Here is a 19,559-nt window from a genome sequence, read left to right on the forward strand (position 1 = left end):
TTAATAGGATGCAGGACAGCCAAAAATAAAGAATTTTCATAAATGAAACTTTTGAAAAGAGTCCCTGTTTTCAGTTATAGCCTTCTCAGACATTGAAGATTTCAGTTAAGTAAGTTCATCCTACACTAAGATCTGCTAGTCCTAGAGACTCAATCTTCAAAAGACCCAAAAGGATCAAACTGATTCCAAGCAACTTAACAAGATTCCAGAATAAAGCTCAAGAATAAGTTTAGCAATAGAAAAAATATCAAGCATGAAAGGGAAATTTGATATTGCTTCGCATCCAATCTAAAATTACCAGGAGGCAAAGAAGCAGGAAAATCTTATGCATTATGACAGAAATCAGTGTGTCATGTCTATTTGGAATCCCATGGACTGCAGCACCCCAGGCTTTCCCATCCTTCAGTGTTTCCCGAAACTCGCTCAAACTCATATACAATGAGTTGTGATGCCATCCAACTATCTCATCCTTTGTCGTTCCCTTCTCCTCCTGCCTTCAATCTTCCCCAGCATCAGGGTCTTTGCCAATGAGTTGGCTCTTCGTATCAGGTGGCCAAAGTGTTGGAGATTTCATTTTAATAGAAATCAATTAAAGTGCGTCAGTTGGAAAGGAAGAAATAAACGTGCATTTATTTACAGACAAAATGATTGTCTAAGTAGGAAGTTCAATGGGAATCTACAAAAGAGCTATTAGAATTTATTATTAGTGAGTTTAGCAAGGTTTCAGGATACAAGGATACTCTTGAGAGTGCCTTGGGCTGCAAGGAGATCAAACCAGTCCTTTATAAAGGAAATCAGTCCTGAATATTCATTGGAAGGACTGATGCTGAAGCCAAAGAGTCAACAGTTCAGCCAGCAGATGCAAAAAGCTGACTCACTGGAAAAGACTGATGCTGGAAAAGATTGAAGGCAAAAGGAGAAGGGGACCACAGAAGATAAGATGGTTAGATAGCACCACCAACTCAATGGACATGAATCTGAGCAAATTCCAGGAGACAGTGTGGACACAGAGTCTGGTGTGATAAAGTCCATGGGGTTGCAAAGAGTCAACTGGACACAACTTAAGAGGCTGAAGATCAACATTCTGGTAGTTTATGTATAAATATAGCTTTAAATCTGAGAAAATATTCCAAAATCAATACTGAGTGGCAGTACACAACTTTTTTATTCTCCCACTTCTTACATTGTCTTCATTTATGTTGTACTCCTTGAATACCTGGATCTCAGAGCCTCCCCTCCAACCAGAAGACAAATGCAGTATGAGGAAGTACAGAAGATTAAACTAAAGTCAGAGGCAGCACAGTAGCTCAGTTTTATTTTCTACAGTTAACAAACACCAATTTGGACTGCAAGGAGATCCAACCAGTCCATTCTAAAGAAGATCAATCCTGGCTGTTCATTGGAAGGACTGATACTAAAGCTGAAACTCCAATACTCTGGCCACCTCATGTGACGAGTTGACTCACTGGAAAAGACTCTGATGCTGGGAGGGATTGGGGGCAGGAGGAGAAGAGGACGACGGAGAATGAGATGGCTGAATGGCACCACCGACTCAGTGGACATGAGTTTGAGTGAACTCCAGGAGTTGGTGATGGACAGGGAGGCCTGGCGTGCTGTGATTCATGGGGTCGCAAAGAGTCGGACACGACTGAGCGACTGAACTGAATTGAACTGAACAATCACCAAACAAGGTATGTGGACCCTGAGCCCCCAAGCAACACCACAGGCACAACATGAAGCCCATCTAACTACTGCAGAAAGCAATGCCCTTGGGAAGGACACTTGAATCTAGGGCACATAGGCTAGGTTTAAGCCCCTCTTCTGAGCTGAGACTTAGCAAAAGCGGGGGGGAGGGGAGCACAAAGTGCTTCAAGGTCCGGATCACCAAGGAAAGCTGATCCAGACAAAAGGCAATGGACGTCTGGAGCAAGCCAGGGTCTTCAGCATTCAATCAGCTAAAAGGGAGGGAAAATGAAATTCAAGTTCCTGCCGAGGAGGAAGAGCAGCATATCTTCCCTCTGTCGCTGCACATATACAAGCCCAGAGCAGCACATTTCTCCTCTAGGCTTAACCATCCATTATGATTCCTCCTTGGCAGAGACTTGTCATCACCCACCACCCCCTCCCAGGCCCCAGCCCCCTTTAGAACTGACAGAACCAACAGGCCACCATTAACATTGAGCTCCTTCCGAATCTGCCCTTGCAGTGGATACTTGAGACAGGAAGTGGCGGGCAATCTCCACATGCGCAAGAAATGAGAAAGACATGGTGAGGCTACTGGTGGAGATACAGTTAAGGCACAATCCACACTAGTCATTTCGCCTGTACCTCAGGCTCCATGCTCTCGGAGACCCGCCTTCTCCCACAAGGCCATCACCGGACACCCTGGATATCACCGCCCAACACTCTGGATCCCTTCAGGTTGCTTCTCTTCACCACCATCCCCTGACAGCCAGACCACCCCTGACCCATACCCTACAGCTCTCCAGAGTACACTGCTCCCACACTTTAGGACATGCTGCCTGCAACCCCCAAACCACCTCTAGCCCACACTTCGACCCCGTGGCCGCCTGGCCCAGAAGGATACGACTGGAGGGGTAGGTTACTCAGAACGCTGGCTCTGGGCACAGCGTCTCCACCAGACCCTGGTGCGTGGGGTTACCCCGGCATCTGCGGAATGTCAAGGGCTGCACCACCTGACTCTCCTGCGGTGCTGGGGAGTCTGGGATCAGCCAGGTTGCCAGGGTTGCCAGGGACTCCAGGACTGACAACATCACCATGGACAGCTGAGCCACCAGGGCCATTGTGGCCACCAGCACCACCCAGCACACCTTGGCCACCATGTGTTGTGTCTGCTGCAAAGACCAAAGCACCTGCATCTTCATCGGCTGCGGTCGTGACTCCTCCACTGTGTGCCTTGGACTCCATCTTGAACCCCCTACCACTCCCTCCACAGCAGAAAAGACTGAACCCTCCCTACAGAACCCAGCCCTGAAGTGCGACGTGCAGCTCAGCATAGGCAGTGCGCTTGAGCACACACACCCTGGTCCTGCCTCATGATTGGTCCTCACCAACCATTGGGTCCCACAGTGGCTGAAGGTTCTCAGGCGATGGGTGCCCCCTGTTGAAGCTTGACGCATTTGCGTGCCATGTTGCCACAATATGCATGAGCAGACTCACATCTACGTGGTCTTCCTCTAAGTCAGCCCTTTCTCAGGCCAGGAAACCTGGTAAACAGCTGTGAGTCTTCTGTGTGGAGCTCCACCATTTAGTGTGGGGCAGCTCCTCAGTGCACATGCTCAAACACACTCTGCCCCACTCCTCATCTCACGTGACTGTTTCTGGTCCAAGTCTGCAAACCCCAAGTGAGCCCCAGTCCCTGTGCACTTCCAAGACTACACTGCTGCCAACCTGGCCATGCTCACAGGTGAGCATCCTGCTGAGCGCAGGTCCTTGTCATCAACTTCTGTAAGGGAGTCGGGCATCCCTGGGTCAGGGCTGCTCTGTCCCTCTGGTGTCCCACACATAGCTCATGTGTGTGTGTGTGTGTCCATGTGTGCAGGGGTAGGTGCATGCACATGGGTATCTGATGCGCATTTCTGTGTGTGTGTGCCCGAGAGAGAGAGAAAGTGCCTGTTCACAGGTGCTAGCCCATGTGTGTTTAGGTGTTTGTGATTGCATGTGCACAGGTGCATACATAGAGACATGTGCATGTGTGTTTGTGAAGGTGCTTTCAAATGGGCATTTGCATGTGCATGTGTGTGAGAGAGAGCATGTGGTCAGGTACATGCACATTGGCATCTGTGTGTATTTGTGTTCATGTGCATGTGCCTTTGCATGGTGGTGCACAGGGACCCAGTCCTGGAGTGCTGAGACTAGGGATGTGGAGCAGGCTGTGCTTGCCCGCCTGGGGAGGGAAGCGGGGACTGCTGTTGAACTTACTGGGAATGGAATGGGGCAGGGCTGCCTGGGGCTCCAGGCACACAGACTGCAGGGACTCCAGGCTGGGGGCTTACCCCAGGCCCCCCGGAAGCACCAGTGGGACCAGTGGCACTCAAGGGCTGCTGAAATGGCAATGTCCCCCAGAACAAACCCAGTCTCTTGACCTCTGCAGGCACATCTCTCATGGGCTTTCCCTTTCCAGGAACAAAATCTTGTGGTTCTTGAGAGGGCTGGAGGAGCCAGGGTTCCTCACCTGGGAGGTGACCCTGGGTCTGCTGGCCTGCTGGGTGCTGGTCTACTTCTGGTCTGGAAGGGGGTCAAGTCAACAGACACAGTACATCCAAGGTTGATGATGGGGCTGGGACACCACTGCTGAGGTGGTGTGCGTTTGCCAGGGAACCACTGGTGCCACGGGAAGTGGCTGGATCAGGGCCACTGCCCGAGGAGGGGGCAGGTACTTCAATCAGGCCACTTGATCCCCACCCCCTGGTTGGAAAGGCCTCTCAGCCCTCCAAATCCCAGGGAAGAAGCCTTTCCCCACCCCCAGTGGAGGGATTATATTTTCCTCCATTCTCATGTTAGCTGTAGGAGTTTTGTAGGTTACCTTGATCAGATTTAGAAAGTCTGTTTGTAGTCCTAGATTTCCGAGAGTTTTTATCATAGTGGTTGTTGAATATTGTCAAATGCTTTTATGGCATTATCAAAATGATCATATGGTTTTTTCCTGTGTTTTCTTAATATGGTGAATAACACTGGTTGATGATTTTTTAATGCATAACCAATCTTTCATTCTTGCGGTAGCTCTCATTTGGTCATGATGCTTTATATATTGCTGGATTAAATTTGCTAAGATTTCATTTTTTGAGCTTAACTTAATGAAGAATATTGGTCTATGGTTTACATGCAGTGTCTTTATCTGGGTTTGGTATTTTGTAAGGCTGCCCTCATAAAATGATTTGAGAAGTGTTTCCCCTTCTCTCCTCTCTGAAAGGATTTGTATGGACTTTGTGATATTTCTCCCTTACATTTTTCATAGCTTTCACTAGTTAAGTCACATGGGTCTGGAGTTTTCTGTTCCATATCTTTGATAGATTTAGGGATATTTAGGGTTTTCTGTTTCTTCTAGGGTTAGTTTTGGGAATTTGTGTCACTCAAGGAATTTCTTAATTTCATCTAAATTGGCAATTTTATTTTTGCTTTCCTTTTTGAAAAATTTATTTATTTAATTAGAGGCTAATTACTTTACCATATTGTAGTGGTTTTTGCCATTGACATGAATCAGCCATGGGTGTACATGTGTCCCCCATCCTGAAACCCCCTCCCACCTCCTTCCCCATCCCATCCCTTGGGTCATTCCAGTACACTGGCCCTGAACACCCTGTCTCATGCATCGAACCTGGACTGGCAATCTATTTCACATATGGTAATATACATGTTTCAATGCTATTCTCTAAAATAATTCCACACTTGCCTTTTCCCACATAGTCCAAAGTCTGTTCTTTATCTCTCTGTCTCTTTTGCTGTCTCACATGTAGAATCATCGTTACCACCTTTCTAAATTCCATATATATGCATTAATGTACTGTATTGGTGTTTTTTCTTTCTGGCTTACTTCACTCTGTATAATAGGCTCCAGTGTCATCCACCTCACTAGAACTGATTCAAATGTATTCTTTTTAATAGCTGAGCAATATTCCATTGTGTATGTGAACCACAACTTTCTTATCCATTCATCTGCCGATGGGCATCCAGATTGCTTGCGTGCCTTAACTCTTGTAAGTGCTGTGATGAAGTTTGGGGTATACATGTCATGCTTGGTGTGTATGCCCAGCAGTGGGATTTCAGGGTAGTATGACAGTTCTATTTCCAGTTTTTAAAGGAATCTCCACACTGTTCTCTATAGTGGCTGTACTAGTTTGCATTCCCACCAACAGTGTATGTATTTGTGTTTCTCCACACCCTCTCCAGCATTTATTGTCTGAAGACTTTTTGATAGCAGCCATTCTGACTGGCATGAGATGGTACCTCATTTTGGTTTTGATTTGCATTTCTCTGATATTGAGTGATGTTGAGCATGTGTTTGTTAGCCATCTGTATGTCTTCTTTGGAGAAATGTATGTTTAGTCTTTGGCCTGTTTTTTGATTGGGTCATTTAATTTTCTGGTATTGAGATGCATGAGCTGCTTGCATATTTTTAAGGTTAATTATTTGTCAGTTGCTTCTTTTGCTATTATTTTTCCCATTCTGAAGCCTACCTTTTCACCTTGCTTATAGTTTCTTTTGTTGTGCAAAAGCTTTTCAGTTTAACTAGGTCCCATTGGTTTATTTTTCCTTTAATTTACATTGCTCTGTGGGGTGGGTCATAGAGGATGCTGCTCTGATTTATGTCAGAGAGTGTTTTGGCTATGTTTTCCTCTACAAGTTTTATATGTTTTAGTGTTATATTTACATCTTTAATCTATTTTGAGTTTATTTTTGTGTATAGTGTTAAAAAGTGTTCTAGTTTCATTCTTTTCCAAGTGATTGACCGGTTTGCCCAGCTCCACATTAAAGAGACTGTCTTTTTTACCTTGTGTTTACTTGCCTCCCTTTAAAAAGATAGCAAATGAAGCAACTGATAAAGGATTAATCTCCGAAATATACAAGCAGCTCCTGCAGCTCAATTCCAGAAAAATAAATGACCCAATCAAAAAATGGGCCAAAGAACTAAACAGACATTTCTCCAAAGAAGACATAAACATGGCTAACAAACACATGAAAAAATGCTCAATATCCCTCATAATCAGTTCAGTTCAGTTCAGTTCAGTCGCTCAGTCGTGTCCAACTCTCCGCAACCTCATGAGAGAGATGCAAATCAAAACCACAATGAGATACCATTTCACACCAGTCAGAATGGCTGCTATCCAAAAGTCCACATGCAATAAATGCTGGAGAGGATGTGGAGAAAATGGAACCCTCTTACACTGTTGGTGGGAATGCAAACTAGTACAGCCACTATGGAGAACAGTGTGGAGGTTCCTTAAAAAAAAACCAAAAAAAAACAAAAAAAAACTGGAAATAGAACTTCCATATGATCCAGCAATCGCACTCCTGGGCATACACACTGAGGAAACCAGAATTGAAAGAGACACATGTACTCCAATGTTCATTGCAGCACTGTTTATAATAGCCAGGACATGGAAGCAACCTAGATGTCCCTCAGCAGACGAATGGATAAGAAAGCTTTGGTACATATACACAATGGAGTATTTCTCAGCCATCAAAAAGAATACATTTGAATCAGTTCTAATGAGGTGGATGAAACTGGAGCCTATTATACAGAGTGAAGTAAGCCAGAAAGAAAAACACCAATACAGTATACTAACGCATATATATGGAATTTAGAAAGATGCAAATGATAACCCTGTATACGAGACAGCAAGAGACACAGATGTATAGAACAGTCTTTGGGACTCTGTGGGAGAGGGTGAGGGTGGAATGATTTGGGAGAATGGCTTTGAAACACGTATGTTGTCACATGTGAAACGAATCACTAGTTCAGGGTCGATGCATGTTATAGGATGCTTGGGGCTGGCGTGCGTGGATGACCCAGAGGGAGGATAAAGGGAGGAGGGAAGTGGGAGGGGGGTTCAGGAGGGGGAACTTGTGTAAACCCGGGGCGAATTCATGTCAATGTATGGCAAAACCAACCAATATAATATTGTAAAATAATTTGCCTCCAATAAAAAATAAATTAATTACTTAAAAAAAATGAATAGAAAAAAAAAGATAAGCTGTCTATGCTGTTGCTGCTGCTAACTTGCTTCAGTCTTGTCCGACACTGTGTGACCCCATAGATGATAGCCCACCAGGGTCCTCCGTTCCTGGTATCTCCAGACAAGAACACTGGAGTGGGTTGCCATTTCCTTCTCCAATGCATGAAAGTGAAATGCGAAAGTGAAGTCGCTCAGTTGTGTCTGACTCTTAGCGACCCCATGGACTGGAGCCTACCAGGCTCCTCCATCCATGGGATTTTCCAGGCAACAGTACTGGAGTGGGTTGCCATTGCCTTCTCCAATGGTGTCTATAGGTGCATGGAGTTATCTCTGGGCTTTTTATTTTGTTCCACTGATCTATATTTCTGTCTTTATGCCAGTACCATACTGCCTTGATGACTGTAGCTTTGTAATATAGTCTGAAGTCAGGCAAGTTGATTCCTCCAGTTCCAATCTTCTTTCTCAAAATTACTTTGGTTATTCGAGGTTTTTTGTATTTCCATACAAATTGTGAAATTATTTGTTCTAGTTCTCTGAAAAATACCATTGGTAGCTTGATAGGGATTGCATTGAATCTATAGATTGCTTTGTTAGTATACTCATTTTCACCATATTGATTGTTCTGATCCACAAACATGGTATATTTCTAGCTCTATTTGTGTCATCTTTGATTTCTTTCATGAGTGTTTTAAAGTTATCTATATAAAGGTCTTTTGTTTCTTTAAGTAGATTTTTTCCTAAGTATTTTATTCTCTTTGTTGAAATGGTAAATGGAATTGTTTCCTTAATTTCTCTTTCTGTTTTCTCATTGTTAGTGTATAGGTATGCAAGGGATTTCTATGTGTTAAGTTTATATCCTACAACTTTAGTATATTCATTGATTAGCTCTAGTAATTTTCTGGTGGTGTCTTTAGGGTTTTCTATGTATAGGATCATGTCATCTGCAGAGTGAGAGTTTTATTTCTTCTTTTCCAACCTGATTTCCTTTTATTTCTGTTTCTTCTCTTATTGCCTTGGTTAAAACTTCCAAACTTATGTTGAATAGTAGTGGTAGAGTGGGCACCCTTGTCTTGTTCCTGACTCTAGAGGAAATGCTTTCAATTTTTCACCATTTAGGATAATGTTTGATATGGGTTTGTTATATATGGCTTTTATTAGGTTGAGGTATGTTCCTTCCAAGTCTGCTTTCTGCAGGTTTTTTGTTTGTTTGTTTGTTTTCATCATAAATGGGTGTTGAATTTTGTCAAAGGCATTCTCTGCATCTATTGAGATAATCATATGGTTTTTATCTTTCAATTTGTTAATGTGGTGTATCACGTTGATTGATTTGCAAATATTGAAGAATCCTTGCATCCCTGGGATAAAGCCCACTTGGTCATGATGTATAATCATTTCAATATTTTGTTCAATTCTGTTTCCTAGAATTTTATTAAAGATTTTTGCATCTGTGTTCACCAAAGCTATTAGCCTGTTGTTCTCTTTTTTTGTGGCATCTTTGTCTGGCTTTGGTACGAAGGTGATGGTGGTCTCATAAAATGAGTTTGGCAATTTAACCTCCTCTGCAATTTTCTGGAAGAGTTTGAGTAGGATAGGTGTTAGCTCTTCTCTACATTTTTAGTAGAATTCACCTGTGAAACCATATGGTCCTGGGCTTTTATTTGTTGGAAGATTTTTGAATCCAGTTTTGATTTCCGTGCTTCTGATAGGTTTGTGAAGATTTTCTATTTCTATTTCAGTTTTTGAAGGTTACACTTTTCTATGAATTAGTCTATTTCTTCCAAGTCATCCACTTTATTGCCATATAGTTGCTGATGGTAGTCTCTTATGATCCTTTGTATTTCTGTGTTGTCTGTTGTGACTTCTCCATTTTCATTTCTAATTTTGTTGATTTGATTCTTCTCCTTTTTTACTTGATGAGTCTGGCTAATGGTTTGTCTATTTTATTTATCTTCTCAAAGAATCAGATTTTAGTTTTGTTGAGTTTTGCTATGGTCTCCTTTGTTTTTGTTTTTTTTTTTCATTTATTTCTTCATTATTTTTTTACAATTTCTTTCCTTCTACTAACCCTGGAGTTCTTCATTTCTTTTTCTAGTGCTTTTTTTGCTTTAGGTGTAAAGTTAGGTTATTTATTTGATTTTTCTTGTTTCTTGAGGTAAGCTTATATTGGTATGACCCATCCCGTTAGTACTGCTTTTACTGAATCACATAGGTTCTGGGTAGTCGTGTTTTCATTTTCATTTGTTTCCATGCATATTTTGATTTCTTCTGTGATTTGTTGGTTATTTCAATGCGTGTTGTTTAGCCTCCATATGATTCTATTTTTAGTAGTTTTATTTTCCTCTAGTTGACATCTAGTCTTTCTGCATTGTGATCAGAAAAGATATTTGAAATGATTTCAGTTTTTTTTTTTTTTTATTTTCCAAGGCTGGATTTATGGCCTGGGATGTGATCTATCCTGGATAATGTTCTGTGTGCACTTGAGAAAAAGGAGAAATTCAGTTTAATGGGGGTGAAATATCTTATAGATATCAATTAGGTGTAACTGGTCCACTGTATTATTTCAAGTTTGTGTTTCCTTGCTAATTTTCTGTTTGGTTGATCTATCCATATGTGTGAGTGGGGTTGCTGTGTTACTGTTTTTTTTTTTTTTTTATTTTTTTTTATTTCTAAAAAAGAATTTTATTAAAAAAGCACAAATGCAAAGAAATGAACAGAGGAAAATTTATGCGTCGAACCTGGACTGGTCACTTATGATAATATACATGCTACAATTCCATTCTCTCCAATCATTCCACCTTCACCCTCTCCCACAGAGTCCCAAAGACTGTTCTAAATGCCTATGTCTCTTTTGCAGTCTCTTATACAGGGTTTAGGTTACCATTTTTCTAAATTCCATATATATGCGTTAATATACGGTATTGATGTTCTTCTTTCTGGCTTACTTCACTCTGTATAATTGGCTCCAATTTCATCCACCTCATTAAAACTGATTCAAATGCATTCTTTTTGATGGCTGAGAAATACTCCATTGTGTATATGTACCAAAGCTTTCTTATCCATTCATCTGCAGATGGACATCTAGGTTGCTTCCATGTCCTGGCTATTATAAACAGTGCTGCAATGAACATTGGAGTACATGTGTCTCTTTCAATTCTGGTTTCCTCGGTGTGTATGCCCAGGAGTGCGATCGCTGGATCATATGGCAGTTCTATTTCCAGTTTTCTGAGGAATCTCCACACTGTTCTCCATAGTGGCTGTACTAGTTTGCATTCCCACCAACAGTGTAAGAGGGTTCCCTTCTCTCCACACCCTCTCCAGCACTTATTGCATGTAGACTTTTGGATAGCAGCCATTCTGACTGGTGTGAAATGGTATCTCATTGTGGTTTTGATTTGCATTTCTCTGATGATGAGGGATGTTGAGCATTTTTTCATGTGTTTATTAGCCATCTTTATGTCTTCTTTGGAGAAATGTCTGTTTAGTTCTTTGGCCCATTTTTTGATTGGGTCACTTAGTTTTCTGGAATTAAGCTGCAGGAGCTGCTTGTATAATTTGGAGATTAATCCTTTATCAGTTGCTTCATTTGCTATTATTGTCTCCCATTCTGAAGGTTGTCTTCTCACCTTGCTTAGAGTTTCCTTTGCTGTGCAGAAGCTTTTGATTTTAATTAGGTCCCATTTGTTTATTTTTGCTTTTATTTCCAATATTCTGGGAGGTGGGTCTTGGAGGATCCTGCTGTGATTTATGTCGGAGAGTGTTTTGCCTACGTTCTCCTCTAGGAGTTTTATAGTTTCTGGTCTTACATTTAGATCTTTAATCCATTTTGAGTTTATTTTGGTGTATGGTGTTAGGAAGTGTTCTAGTTTCATTCTTTTACAAGTGGCTGACCATAATGTTCTGTGTGCACTTGAGAAAAAGGAGAAATTCAGTTTAATGGGGGTGAAATATCTTATAGATATCAATTAGGTGTAACTGGTCCACTGTATTATTTCAAGTTTGTGTTTCCTTGCTAATTTTCTGTTTGGTTGATCTATCCATATGTGTGAGTGGGGTTGCTGTGTTACTGTTAATTTCCCCTTTCATACTTGTTAGCATTTGCCTTACATATTGCTGTGATCCTATGTTGGGTGCATATATATTCATAATTGTTATATCTTCTTCTTGGATTGATCCTTTGATCATTATGTAGTGTCCTTCTTGGTCTCTTGTCATGGCCTTTATTTCAAAGTCTATTTTATCTGATATGAGTGTTGCTACTCTTGCTTTCTTTTAGTCTCCATTTGCCTGGAATGACTTTTTCTAGCTCTTCACATCCTTGGTTTGAGGTGGGTCTCTTGTAGACGGCATATATAGAGGTTTTGTTTTTGTATCCATTCAGTGAGTCATTGTCTTTTGGTTGGGGCATTCAACCCATTTATATTTAATGTAATTATTGATAAGTATGATCCCATTGGCATTTACTTTGTTCTTCTGCGTTTGAGTTTATACACATTTTCTGTGTTTCCTGTCTAGAGAAGCTCCTTTCGCATTTATTGAAGAGCTGGTTTAGTGGTGCTAAGTTCTCTCAGCTGTGGCTTGTCTGTAAAGCTTTTGATTTCTCCTTCATATTTGAATGAGATCCTTTCTGGGTATAATAATCTGGGTTAGGTTTTTCTCTTTCATCACTTTAAGTATGTCCTGTCATTCCCTTCTGACCTGAAGAGTTTCCATTGAATGATCAGCTGTTATCCTTATGGGTATCCCCTTGTATGTTATTTGTTACTTTTCCCTTGCTGCTTTTAATATTTGCTCTTTGTGTTTAATCTTCATTAATTTGATTACTGTGTCTTGGGGTGTTTCGCCTTGGGTTTATCCTGTTTGGGACTCTCTAGGTTTCTTGGACTTGGGTGGCTATTTCCTTTCCCATTTTAGGGAAGTTTTCAACTTTTATCTCCTCAAGTACTTTCTGATGCTCTTTCTATTTTTTTTTTCTTCTGTGGCTCCTATGATTCAAATATTGGGACATTTGACATTGTCCCAGAGGTCTCTGAGGCTGTCCTCATTTCTTTTAATTCTTTTTTTTTGTCCTGTATGCTTCATTTATTTACACCATTCTATCTTCCACCTCACTTATCCTATGCTCTGCCTCAGTTATTCCACTTTTGGTTCCCTCCAGTGCTTTTAATCTCAGTTATTGCATTATTCATTATTGATCGACTCTTTTTGATTTCTGCTTGGTACTTGTTAAACATTTCTTTCATCTTTTCAGTCCTTGTCTCCCTTGTCTCTAGTATATTTATCTGTAAATCCATTTTGTTTCATGATTTTGGATCATCTTTGCTATCATTATGCTGAATTCCTTTTGAAGTAGACTCCCTGTCTCCTCCTCTTTTGTTTGGTTTGGTGGGAATTTGTCATGATTCTTTACCTGCTGACTATTTCTCTGCCTTTTCATTTTGTTTAGATTGCTGTGTTTGGGGTGGGCTTTCTGTAGGCTGGAAGTTTGTGGTCCCCTTTATTGTGGAGTTTGCTCCCTGTGGGTGGGGTTGGACGAGTGGCTTGTGAAGATTTCCTGGTTAGGGAAGCTTACATCTGTGTTCTGGTGGGTGGAGCCGGATCTCTTCTCTCTGGAGTGCAAAGAAGTGTCCAATAGTGACTTTTAGAGTGTCCATGGGTGTGGCGTGACTTTGGGCAGTCTGTATTTTAATGTTCAGGGCTGTGTTCCTGCGTTGCTGGAGAATCAGTGTGGTATGTCTTACTGTGGAACTTGTTGGCTCTTGGGTGGAGCTTGGTTTCAGTGTAGGTATAGAGGCTTTGGATGCGCTCTTGTTGACTCATATTCCCTGGAGTCAGGAGTTTTCTGGTGTTATCAGGTTGATTTGAGCCTCCTGCCTCTGGCTTTCAGTCTTATTCCTACAGTATCCTCAAGACTTCTTCATCCATACATCACAGATGATTAAACATCTAGGTTAATGGTGGAAAAAGTTTTACAGAGTTACGTGGAGAAGAGGAGAGGGAGGGAGGAGATAGAGGTGACCTGGGGGAGAAAAGTGAGAGCATAAAGGGGAGAAAGCAATCAAGCCAACAATCACACCCCTAAGTAAAAATGGGTACTGAAGATCAGATTCTTAAAGGTACAAAATTGATAACAAATACCAAGAAGCAAAGATTAAAATTTTGATGGATGTTAGACTCTCAAAAATACAATATTAAAAATACAAAATAGAATCAAACACAAAAATTATAAATATGGATATATATATGAAATTTGCTTTAAAAATAGGGTCTTTTTTGTTTTGTTTTTAAAAACATAATCTCTGGTGTTTTATTTATTTATTTATTTTTAATTTATTCATTTTAATTGGAGGCTAATTACTTTACATTATTGTATTGGTTTTGCCATACATTGACATGAATCTGCCCCGGGTGTACATATGTTCCCCATCTTGAACCCACCTCCCATCCCCCTTCCCATCCCATCTGTCTGGTTGTTGCAAAGTAATAGTATGTTATGAAAATTAAAGGAGTAATAAAGAACTTAAAAATTAAAAAAATTAAAATTAAAAAATGGAAATAGTAAAAATATATCTAGGAGTTGGTCTGGAGCTCTTGAGGGCAGTGTGGGGTTAGATCAGTTTTAGATAGTTCCTTGTTACAGGTTATACTTCTTCTTAAGGTCTATAGGTCCCTTCCAATGCTTTCAGTTCAGTTCAGTTCAGTCGCTCAGTCGTGTCCGACCCTTTGCCATCCCATGAATCACAGCACACCAGTCCTCCCTGTCCATCACCAACTCCCGGAGTTTACTCAAACTCATATCCATCGAGTCGGTGATGCCATCCAGCCATCTCATTCTCTGTCGTCCCCTTCTCCTCCTGCCCCCAATCACTCCTAGCATCAGACTCTTTTCAGTGAGTCAACTCGTAGCATGAGGTGGCCAAAGTATTGCAGTTTCAGCTTTAGCACCAGTCCCAGAATTGATCTCCTCCAGAATGGACTGGTTGGATCACCTTGCAGTCCAAGGGACTCTCAAGAGTCTTCTCCAGCACCACAGTTCAAAAACATCAATTCTTCGGCGATCAGCTTAGTCAATGCTAACTACAGGGTTTTAATGTGTTGCACCTGTCACTTCCAGAGCGGTTCCCTCTTCTTTGTTTATAAGAAAGTTTGTAAGTCTCCTCAGTGTCTAATTTCCACTCTAATACATGGAGTGGAAGGTGGTCATTTATATCGGCTCACTTGTTCAGTCGTGCTGTGGGGAGGGAGTTCAGTTCAGTTCATTTCAGTCGCTCAATCATGTCCAATTCTTTGTGACCCCATGGACTGCAGCACGCCAGGCCTCCCTGTCTATCACCAACTCCCGGAGTTTATTCAAACTCATGTCCATTGAGTCAGTGATTCCATCCTCGTTGTCCCCTTCTCCTCCCACCTTCAGTCTTTCCCAGCATCAGGGTCTTTTCAAATGAGTCAGAGCTTTGCATCAGGTGGCCAAAGTATTGGAGTTTCAGCTTCAACATCAGTCCTTTGAATGTATACTCGGGACTGATTTCCTTTAGGATGGACTGGTTAGATCTCCTTGCTGTCCATGGGACTCTCAAGAGTCTTCTTCAACACCACAGTTCAAAAGCATCCATTCTTCACTGCTCAGCTTTCCTTATAGTCCAACTCTCACATCCATACATGACTACTGGAAAGACCATAGCCTTGACTAGATGGACCTTTGTTGGCAAAACAATGTCTCTGCTTCTTAATATGCTGTCTAGGTTGGTCATAAATTTCCTTCCAAGGAATAAACATCTTTTAGTTTCATGGCTGCAATCACCATCTGCAGTGATTTTGGAGCCCTGAAAAATAAAGTCTGCCACTGTTTCCACTGTTTCCTCATCTATTTGCCATGAAGAGATGGGACTGGATGCCATGATCTTAGTTTTCTGAATGTTGAGCTTTAAGCCAAATTTTTCACTCTCCTCTTTCACTTTGATCTAGAGGTTCTTTAGTTTTTCCTCACTTTCTGCCATAAGGGTGGTGTCATCTGCATATCTGAGGTTATTGATATTTCTCCTGGCAATCTTGATCTAGTTTGTGGTTCTTGCAGCCCAGCATTTCTAATGATGTACTCTGCATATAAGTAAAATTAGCAGGGTGACAAAATACAGGCTTTACATAATCCTTTTCCTTTTTGGAACCAGTCTGTGGTTCCATGTCCAGTTCTAACTGTTGCTTCCTGACCTGCATACAGATTTCTCAGGAGGCAGGTCAGGTGGTCTGGTATTCCCATGCCTTTCAGAATTTTCCACAATTTATTATGATCCACACAGTCAAAGGCTTTGGCATAGTCAATAAAGCAGAAATAGATGTTTTTCTGGAACTCTCTTGCTTTTTTGATGATCCAGTTGATGGTCACCATTTTATCTATGGTTCCTCTGCCATTTCTAAAACCAGTTTAAGCATCTGGAAGTTCATGGTTCATGTATTGTTGAAGCCTAGCTTGGAGAATTTTGAGCATTATTTAACTAACATTTGAGATGAATGCAATTGTGTGGCAGTTTGATAATTCTTTGCCATTACTTTTTTGGGGGGTTAGGAATGAAAACTGTTCTGGTAGTTTGAGAATTCTTTGCCAGTGCCTCTCTTTGGGATTGGAATGAAAACTGACTTTTTCCAGTCCTGAGGCCAGTGCTGAGTTTTCCAAATTTGCTGGAACATTGAGTGCAGCACTTTCACAGCATCATCTTTTAGGATTTGAAATAGTTCAACTGGAATTCCACCACTCTACTAGCTTTGTTCGTAGTGATGCTTCCTAAAGCCCACTTGACTTCACATTCCCCGATGTCTGGCTCTAGGTGAGTGATCACACCAGTGTGATTATCTGGGTCTTGAAGATCTTTTTGTACAGTTTTTCTGTGCATTTTTGCCACCTCTCCTTAATATCTTTTGCTTATGTTAGATCCATACCATTTCTGTCCTTTATTGTGCCCATCTTTCCATGAAATATTCCCTTGGTATCTCTAAATTTCTTGAAGAGATCTTTAGTCTTTCTCATTCTATTGTTTGCCTCTATTTCTTTGCAGTCCTCACTAAGGAAGCCTTTCTTATCTCTCCTTGCTCTTCTTTGGAACTCTGCATTCAATGGATATATCTTTCCTTTTCTCCTTTGCTTTTCACTTCACCTCTTTTCACAGCTTTTTGTGAGGCTTCCTCAGGTAGCCATTTTGCTTTTTTGCATTTCTTTTTCTTGGGGATGGTCTTGTTCTCTGTCTCCTGTACAATGTCACGAACCTCTGTCCATAGTTCATCAGGCAGTGTGTCAGTTAGATCTAGTCTGTTAAATCTATTTCTCACTTAAATTGTAAGGGATTTGATTTAGGTCATATCTAAATGGTCTAGTGGTTTTCTCTGCTTTATTCAATTTAAGTGAATTTGGCAATAAAGTGTTCATGATCAGGGCCACAGTCAGCAACCTTTCTTGTTTTTGTTGAATTTATAGAGCTTCCCATTGTTGGCTGCAAAGAATATAATCAATCTGATTTCGGTGTTGACCATCTGATGATGTCCATGTGTAGAACCTTCTCTTGTGTTGTTGGAAGGGGATGTTTTCTATGACCAGTGCATTCTCTTGGCAAAACTCTGTTAGACTTTGATGTCCTTCATTCTGTACTCCAAGGCCAAATTCGCCTGTTACTCCAGATGTTTCTTGACTTCCTACTTTTGCATTCCAGTCCCCTATAATGAAAAGGACATCTTTTTGGGGTCTTAGTTCTAAAAGGTCTTGTAGGTCTTCATAGAACCGTTCAATTTCACCTTAGTATTACTGGTCAGAGCATAGGCTTGGATTACTGTAATATTGAATGGTTTGCCTTGGAAACGAACAGAGATCATTCTGTAATTTTTGAGATTCCATCCAAGTACTGCATTTCAGACTCTTTTGTTGACTATGACAGGTGTGGACATTCTGATCAGACATGTAGGAGGAAAGACCAAGTAACGTACGAAGCAAGGGTCTAGCATGTTTTCTTCTGCTGTCCTCCATAACACAAGTGGAAGCTCATGAATTAACCAAACCCACCTTCAGTCAGTCAGTTCAGTTTTGTCGCTCAGTTGTGTCCGACTCTTTGTGACCCCATGTATCACAGCATGCCAGGCCTCCCTGTCCATCACCAACTCCCGGAGTTCACTCAAACTCATGTCCATTGAGTCAGTGATGCCATCCAGCCATCTCATTCTCTGTCATCTCCTTCGTTAGGGTCTGATATTAGGGCAAAAGGAGAGTCAGTGTGTTGTCTACAGGGCTCTGACTCCCACCTCAACAGCCCACACCATGAGGATGCCCTCATACACACCCACTGAGGGGACTGATCACAGTTTCCCAGGAGCAGAAATGCTGGAGTTCAGGATTGTACAGCCTTCACTGGATGCATTTGTACCAGGCTGCTCCCTATTAGGGCTGCACCCATCTCCATTCCTACTATATCCTGCGACCTTTGAGGTTTTTCCCTTCTATAACTAGCCTATGTGTATCCTTTGCCCATTTCCATAAATCAGAATTGTAGTTATCTTCCTGATGAGCGGCATATTAAAAATATTGGTATATTCCTGATATTAATCTGTTATGGGCTTAAAACGATATTTAGCAGGCATTTCCCCACTCCTAGCTTTGGTTCAGTTCAATTCAGTCGCTCAGTCATGTCCGACTCTTTGCGACCCCATGAATCACAGCACACCAGGCCTCCCTGTCCATCACCAACTCCCAGAGTTCACTTAAACTCATGTCCATTGAGTCGGTGGTGCCATCCAGCCATCTCATTCTCTGTCGTCCCCGTCTCCTCCTGCACCCAATCCCTCCCAGCATCAGACTCTTTATCAGTGCAGTCAGCTCATCGCATGAGGTGGAGTTTCAGTTTTAGCATCAGTCCTTCCAATGAACACCCAGGATTGAGCTCCTTTAGAATGGACTGGTTGGATCTCCTTGCAGTCCAAGGGACTCTCAAGAGTCTTCTCCAACACCACAGTTCAAAAGCATCAATTCTTCGGCGATCAGTCTTCTTCACAGTCCAAATCTCACATCCATACATGATCACTGGAAAAACCATAGCCTTGACTATACGGGCCTTGGTTGGCAAAATAATGTCTCTGCTTTTTAATATGCTATCTAGGTTGGTCATAACTTTCCTTCCAAGCAGTAAGCATCTTTTAATTTCCTGGCTACAATCAGCATCCGCAGTGATTTTGGAGCCCCAAAAAATAAAGTTTGGCACTGCTTCCACTGTTTCCCCCTCTATTTCCCGTGAAATGATGGGACCAGATGCCATGATCTTCATTTTCTGAATGTTGAGCTTCAAGCCAACCTTTTCACTCTCCTCTTTCACTTTCATCAAGAGGCTTTTGAGTTCCTCTTCACTTTCTGCCATAAGGGTGGTGTCATCTGCATATCTGAGGTTATTGATATTTCTCCCAGCAATCTTGATTCCAGCTTGTGCTTCTTCCAACCCAGCGTTCCTCATGATGTACTCTGCATATAAGTTAAATAAGCAAGGTGACAATATACAACCTTGACGTACTCCTTTTCCTCTTTGGAACCAGTCTGTTGTTCCATGTCCAGTTCTGTTGCTTCCTGACCTGCATACAGGTTTCTCAAGAGGCAAGTCAGGTGGTCTGGGATTCCCATCTCTTTCAGAATGTTCCACAGTTTATTGTGATCGACACAGTTAAAGGCTTTGGCATAGTCAATGAAGCAGAAATAGATGTTTTACTGGAACTCCCTTGCTTTCTCTATGATCCAGCGGATGTTGGCGATTTGATCACTGGTGCCTCTGCCTTTTCTAAAGCATATTTTATTACATTTTCTACAGTAGCTTAATTTATTCGATAACTCAGGAAGATTTTTTC

At 41.6% G+C, this 19,559-nt stretch overlaps 1 pseudogene; it reads left to right on the forward strand.

Moving 5' to 3' along the window:
• The first annotated feature begins 3,417 nt into the window (after window positions 1-3,417).
• The window catches only part of LOC129564100 (PAX-interacting protein 1-like), a 34,516-nt pseudogene continuing 18,374 nt past the window's right edge, over window positions 3,418-19,559 (forward strand).

Source organism: Moschus berezovskii, chromosome X (assembly GCF_049115385.1).
Source record: "Moschus berezovskii isolate FMDL1 chromosome X, NW_MosBer_1.0, whole genome shotgun sequence".
NCBI classification, from domain to species: domain Eukaryota; kingdom Metazoa; phylum Chordata; class Mammalia; order Artiodactyla; family Moschidae; genus Moschus; species Moschus berezovskii.